Genomic DNA, 7,408 nt, shown 5'->3' with positions numbered 1-7,408 from the left:
GCCTCTTTCAGGCAGGAAACATCGTTGTGCAAAGCTAGGAAACAGGCGAGGACGGGAAAACTTGGGACTAAGATCTCAAAGAGAGGAGCAGCCTGGAAGGTAGCAGAGAGCCCAGATGGTCCCAGATTCTCTGAATAGATCCCTAGCCTGGCCACAGGGCACAGATAAAACCATGTGGGACCCTGATTCCAATCTCTCCTCGTTCAGTCCATCCTGCCAATGAGCAGACCCTCTGAAATGCTGTTCACCACATCAGCCCCTGTTTAAAAACCTTTAGTTCAGCCATTCTACAAAAATTGACTGGACATCTATTATACACACCAAGGTGCTTTGGGGTTGCAAAGATGAAGAGGCAGTGTTTGCCCTTCTGGAACTCTAGCTGAAGAGGGGAGATGAGGCATGAACAGAAATAGCGTATCTGTGTACTGTACTGTTAGCATCCAAGCATATACTCTACCACACCATAATGCCTGCACACATAAAAAGGTAGCAAAGTACTGTAGCAGAGGTCACCTAGTCACCAGGGAGGATCAGAAGATAGCCTCACTATGCCTCAGTTTCTATATCTGCAAAATGGAGATAATAATAGAACCTTCCTCAAAGGGTGATAGTGAAGAATTAAATGCATTAATTGTGTGTAAAGTGCTCAAAATAGTGCTTGGCACATAGAAAGCACTGTAGAAATATTTTCTTCCATTACTATTACTTCCAGCCAAGTCAAAGGGTCCTGTGATTAAATGGGGAGTAAGAAACAGGTGGCCTAAAAAAGTATTTCGACTCCCCATCCCAGTCTTCAGGGTCCGGATCTCACATTTGCTCTTTTCTGTCACCACTTCCAGGCACAGGACCTGGTTACAGTCAGGCAGGTCCGCCCCTAACACTGTCCCCACAATTCACCAGCTGCACCCTCTCCCTGCTCACGTTCTCTCCCCTCTTAACCACTGCACCACCAGGGAAACCCCAAAGACGCTCCTTTATCTCAACTTGAGTCAGGCTCCTCTGAGTACACTTTCTGACTAGTTCCCGACCTTGAGTTCTGTCCTTGGCCTGCCTGGTAAAAAGAATCCCCTCCCCTTGGTGGTGGCTGATCACCCTTGTGACTGAACCTAGAGGATGAGATGCTGTACTTTGTGTCGATGTGCTCCCAACTGCAGCATGTTAGACGTGAGCCAGTCTTGGGAAGGGGTAATGGCAGTCAAATACATTTCCTTGTCTTCATCCAGGATGGATATGTCTGTCACCTGCACAGGACCGAGCACCAATTTTGTCATCTCAATCTCGATGGTGTCCAGGGCCTCCGCAGAGGTGATGCAACCAGGCAGGCTTGCTTAGATCCCTGGCAGCCCACCTCTTCCTCCTTGAATTTGGAGCCTCAAAAGAGAGAGACCTGAAATCCTGCAGAACAAGAGAGCATGCTTCTTTCTCTTCCTCCACATCTGGAAAGTTGAAGGGAAAATAACAAACTTTCAATGCCTTGAATCAGGGTCAGCAAAACCACAACAAGTACACAAAACTTGTCTTTACTTCTGTCTCACTTCCATTCTCAGGGCCACCCTTCTTCCCTCCCCCTCCCCCTGCCCCCATTCTGTGTCCCAGTGCCACCTATGAGACCTTGTTATCGGCTGGCTAGTAAGATGCATGGTGACCTGCCCCCTACATGCTGAGGGTGCCCATCAGGCTGCAAAAGATTCCCCCATGAAGAGCAGACTCATGACTTTGGATGCTCAGTCTCTTCTGACACCCATCAAGTCACCTGGCCAGGTGGCCACAGACACTTCTATGAGATCCCCAGCACTGGCTCTGCCTGCTACTAAGTTGTTCTTTTTTTCTTTTTCTGACAGTGCAATATTGCATATAATAACAATTACCAATGACCTCCACTGGGTTGTCCAATCTCATTATTGCCAATACATTTGGTACCTGCCACTGCCAATTTGCCTCAGCTGAGGTTTTATTCAGTGGGATATGATAGAGCTGTACAGCAATCTTTTTCCATTTAAATAGTTTAATTGAGGAAAGCTATCAGATGTTTCCAAATTTAATGTATACAACAATTTGCTTTCTCCTATCTCTTTTCAGAGTTGAGTTGGAAGAAAATGACATCTGATTCTTATAGAAGGAAAGCAATTACATTTTGGCGTCTGCCTTCCCCGGCTTGCATATGTTTTTAAACATAAAAAGAAATTCTTAATATGTAATTGTCAGGTAATAAAAAGGGAAAAATATTTTACTTTGCGTTTATGAAGTAATTTTTCAAAAGCATAAGGGAATTACATGTTAATGTTTTATGTTTATGACTGCACTCTAATACTGCACTATTTCTTCAAGTTTGGGGTCTTTTTTTTCTCCCTCTCCGAAGATGAGAGCTGAGATGATCAGGCCTAGCTCCAACCCTGTCTCCCTGCCAGAGACGTTTTCATGCACCCAGAATTGCCTTCTCTGGGCTCCCTCCTCAGGGCGCCCACCCTCTGTACCATGACAAGTGTTAACTTGTTTTCTACATTGAATTCTCACTGTGGGAGACTGAATGGTCTCCCTATCTAGATAATAAGCTGTATGAGAGTGGAGAGAATTCCTTTTGCACTCCCGTGTCCTCCACAATGCTCAGCAAAAGGCTCAGCTCAAAATAGTTGGTGCTCCACGAACACTTGAACAAATTTACTCACAGAATTACCAGATAACTGATCACCAAACAATGACAATGATACAAGGCTTCCCTGGTGGCTCAAATGGTAAAGAACCTGCCTGCAATACAGGAGACCCAGGTTCAATCCCTGGGTCGGAAAGATCCCCTGGAGAAGGGAATGGCTATTCACTCCAGTATTCTTACCTGGAGAATTCCATGGATAAAGGAGCCTGGTGGGCAACAGTCCATGGGGTGGCAAAGAGTCGGACACGACTGAGTGACTAACACTTTGCACTTTCAATGCATGATACAGAGAAGAGGCCCACTGAACAGAATGGATGGATGGACGGACAGATAGATGAGTGGATCATAGACTTCACACCACTCATCTGAGATTTCTCTGACATTTTCGCCAATTCAATTAGACCTGATAGTCCCTCAAGTGCTTTCTTAGCTATAAGGCCTATTTGCACCAGATAGACTAAATTGGGTCTCAAAACATTTTCTAGAAAGGACCCTCGGGCTACTCACAGAGTCGTGGGGGTAGTGGGAGGTCCTGAGTGTTACTATCTCCATTTGTCAGAGGAGAAATAGGTGACCTCTGAGTCGACTAGAGCATTTCCTGAGATTTTATGATTACAAGCTTCAGCTCAACATTCCCTACAGATTCTATTTCTCTTTAAATACACTGACCCACTCTCCTCAAATATCCTTTGTCACTTCTCAATAGATGACCTTGCTTTCTTAGTCATGTGGCTTCGTAAGTCCTAAATCTTGATGTTTGATAGTGCAAGATACCTCCATCTCTCCTCTCCCTTACATCTTGTTTTTTTTTTTCATTTTAATTTTTTGCCAAGAATATCTTGGCTGTTCTTTGCCCTTTGCATTTTTATATAAATTTTAGAATTAGCTTGTGAATTTACATACAACGCATATATGCATACAAGCATACAAGGACACACACAGACACACACACAAACCTGCTGAGTTTTTACTGGGATTGGATTGAATCTGTATATTAATTTGGAGCTACTCGTCATCTCTTATACATCCAACCCATGAATACATCATTAATATTTAGTGAATATTCTTTCCTACTTCCCTCTCCATGTACAGTTTTATACATACATATATATACAATTTTACATAAATTGGGTCATATCATTCATGTGGATTTTATTAAGGTCAACATTCTTTTATAGTGTATCTTTTTTAAACCTGATTCCCTGCCACGCACATATCACATCCCCCACCCATAGCTCTCTTATGTTTGCTGGTATCAAACTGTTTTGAATCTTCCCACAATCTTCTTGATGCTCATGTAATCATTTATATACATAAATATATGTGTGTGCTTTATAGGGGTCATAGTTACAAAAATGGGTCATATTATATACCCTTATCTACATTTGCTTTCCTCACTAAAAACATATCCTGATAATCCCTCCAACTCAACAAGAAATGATGTCTGATACAATCTTTTTTAAGAGCTGCACAATATTCTATCCTGCCTGCAATGCAGGAGACCTGGGTTCAATCCCTGGGTCAGGAAGATATCCTGGAGAAGAGAATGGCAACCCACTCCAGAATACTTGCCTGGAGAATTCCATGGAAAGTGGAGCCTGGTGGGTTACAGTCCCTATGGTCACGAAGAGTCGGACATGACTGAATGACTAACACACAATATTCTATGGAATTAACGCCCCGCACTTTAGTCAGCTGTTCCTCTATTGATGGACATTATTTTTGTTTCTGAATCAATGTAGTCGCAAAGAATGCTGACGTGAAAATCTTTGACCTTGGACAAGTGTCTTTTCTTACTATAATTTTCTTTTTAAGAGACTGATTCGAAGGAGTGGGTTACTAGGTTGAAGGTTACGCACATCTTATGTTAAAAACATCATTGCTCAATTTCTTTCTAAAAACACATTTCACAGTTCCTCTAATTATACATATATAAAGATGAACCTTTCCCCTAACATTTCTACCTGTGGTGGAAGCTATCATTCTTCTAAATTTTCACTAGTTTTGTAATAGAAATGATTTCTCATTGCTACTTTCATTTGCATTTATCTGACTACTAGAGAAGTTAAATATCTCTTCACATGTATTGATATTTGAATTTGATCTCCTCTAAATGGTCTCTTCATATCCTTTATTTATTGGATGTCTTATTCATTTCTTAGAAAATTCTGGTATCATTTAGACAGTAACTTTTAAATACACACTTGTGGATTTTATTTGATTTTTTTAGTCGTGCCGTGGGGCTTGTGGGATCCCAGTTCCTCAATGGGGATTGAATCCAGGCCCTTGACAGTGAAAGCACTGCCTCTTAACCACTGGACCACCAGGGAAGTCCCGAGACTGTAACATTTTAGCAATCATCTGCATCAAAAATATGTTTCCCAATCTATTATTTGCCTTTGCTTTCACTATACTATTGTACTGGTTTTTATATAGTTACATATGCCTATCTTTTTCTTTATAGCATCTAAATGTTCTGCCTTTGTTAACAAATTTTTTCCTGTTCCATACTACCCTCTTTCTCAGCCATGATCCTTGGGAGAGATAAATCCATATCTATACCCTTGAATTTTCTTGTAAAAAGTTTGCAGCTTTATTATCATTTTTAAGCCCTTACTTTAGGTGGAATTTTTAAAATGCGATGTGAGGCAGAGGATCCAACTCTGTTTTTTTCCTCCTAAGTAGATTATCAGCACCACTGAAAAAATAGACTGCTCTTTTTCTTTTTTTTAATTTTTAAAAACTTTCTTGAGATAAAGTTGATTTACCATGTTGTGTTAATTTCTGCTATACAGCAAAATGATTCAGTTACACACACACACACACACACACACACACACACACATTCTTTTTCATATTCTTTCCCATCATGGTTGGTTATAGGATATTGAACATAGTTCCCTGTGCGGTACAGTGGATCTTGTTTTTTTATCCATCTCCCTTTTCTGGGATCTTTTTCTGGGTTTTCCACTCTCTCCACTCTATGTCAATCCATTCTTTATATGTTTTTATATATGACAAGAAATCAAGTCATCCTCCAACTATTTGTGACAGTTTTTCTTGGTCTTTTTCAGACATTTACTTTTTGTATCCACTTTTAGACAATTTAAAACCTTAAAAAAAAATCCGCTTGGAATCCAATTGGAATTTCACCACATTTATACAGTAATGTGGGGGAGAATTGAAATTTTTATATTAAGTCTTCCCATTCAAGAAGGTGGCATGTTTTCCATTTGTATAAATATCATTTTATCTCTTTCAAAAATATATAAATATCTTCATATCAGTTCTAGTTTGTGCTTGAATTTTACATCTGTGTTTCCTTTAACACGGAAGTGTCAGGCTCAGCCAAGTATCATAGACTGAACTTGCTGACTAAGACAGAAGACCTTAATTAAACCACAGTCTGTAAAAATAAAACCAAACCTACTGGCAAGTTTATAGGGACAGTATGTCATACTGAGTTTAAAGTCAAGTAGATTTGGTTCAAATCTTACTTAGTAAATGAGCCTTGGTTTCTTCACTTGTGAAGTAGGTGTAATAATACCTACCTCACTGGGTTGAGGTAGGAATTAAAGATCTTGTGACAGAGTTGGTACATGGCAAATGAATTAGTAAGTGCTTAGGGAAAGTCTTTTCTTTTTCTTAACTGATGATTTGAAAGAGAAAATAACCTCTCCATGCACTGCATATAACCCACTTGTAAAATTACAGTGGTCTTTGGCCTTCCAGGGCTTTCCTGATAGCTCAGCTGGTAAAGAATCTGCCTGTAATGCAGGAGACCCTGGTTCGATTCCTGGGTCAGGAAGATCCCTTGAAGAAGGGATAGGCTGCCCACTCCAGTATCCTTGGGCTTCCCTTGTGGCTCAGCTGGTAAAGAATCTTCCTGCAATGAGGGAGACCTGGGTCCGGTCCCTGGGTTGGGAAGATCCTCTGGAGAAGGGAAAGGCTACCCACTCCAGTATTCTGGTCTAGAGAATTCCATGGACCCCAGTCCACGGGGTCGCAAAGAGTCGGACATAACTGAGTGACTTTTATTTCACTTGGTCTTCCAACCTGCCCCCTGCAACAGTTGTGCTCCCCTCCCCGCCTCCCCCCACCTTCCCCCAGGCTCTCTCCCTTCACATTTGGAATCTGGGCCTCTGAGAGATCTTAATCAATAACGTTCCTCTCAACAGCAGTGTCCTGGGCTCAATGCTCTATGCATATTACTTTGTGTGACATATTTGCTGTTTTTGACATCTTATTTTGGTCCCCATTTCTTTTTTTCATTTAATGGTCAAGTTTCATCTTTATTCTGATATACCCAACAAATTTTACTATAGATTAATTTCATCATTATTAATCCCCAATTCTTTTCTTTTGTGGCAGAAACTAAGACCCTAGTAACTATAGTGGTTCTCACTTCTAAAAGACACTCAGTCCCTCTCAAAAAGTCAAGACAGGTTTTTAACATAATTATAAAGAAAAATAAAATGAAAGTAATTTATAATCAAATAATGTGCATTTCTGTATGTAGATTTAGGCATATTTGCAATAGAAGACAGAGAGTCTTGTATCTACACATAATAAATAAGTTTGTACTTAAGACTAGGTGATATTTGACTGAACGCTGCTGGAGTTTCTTTATATTTGACATTTTGAGAAGAACTGAAAAGTATTTTGAGTGTGTGTGTGTGTATGCATGTGTGCATGCATACATATGTGTGTATATATCCATATATGTCTGTATCTGTATACATATACAGATAGTCACAC

At 40.5% G+C, this 7,408-nt stretch overlaps 1 non-coding gene across 1 annotated transcript; it reads left to right on the top strand.

The window, feature by feature from the left end:
* Positions 1–6,386: 6,386 nt before the first annotated feature.
* On the top strand, positions 6,387–6,459 carry TRNAY-GUA (transfer RNA tyrosine (anticodon GUA)). Its single transcript has one exon. It is a non-coding gene; the product is annotated as a tRNA-Tyr (tRNA).
* Positions 6,460–7,408: the final 949 nt, after the last annotated feature.

Source organism: Giraffa tippelskirchi, chromosome 14 (assembly GCF_054371585.1).
Source record: "Giraffa tippelskirchi isolate mGirTip1 chromosome 14, T2T-mGirTip1v1.2.pri, whole genome shotgun sequence".
Taxonomy (NCBI): Eukaryota; Metazoa; Chordata; class Mammalia; order Artiodactyla; family Giraffidae; genus Giraffa; species Giraffa tippelskirchi.
This window is presented reverse-complemented; position numbering and strand designations above follow the sequence as displayed.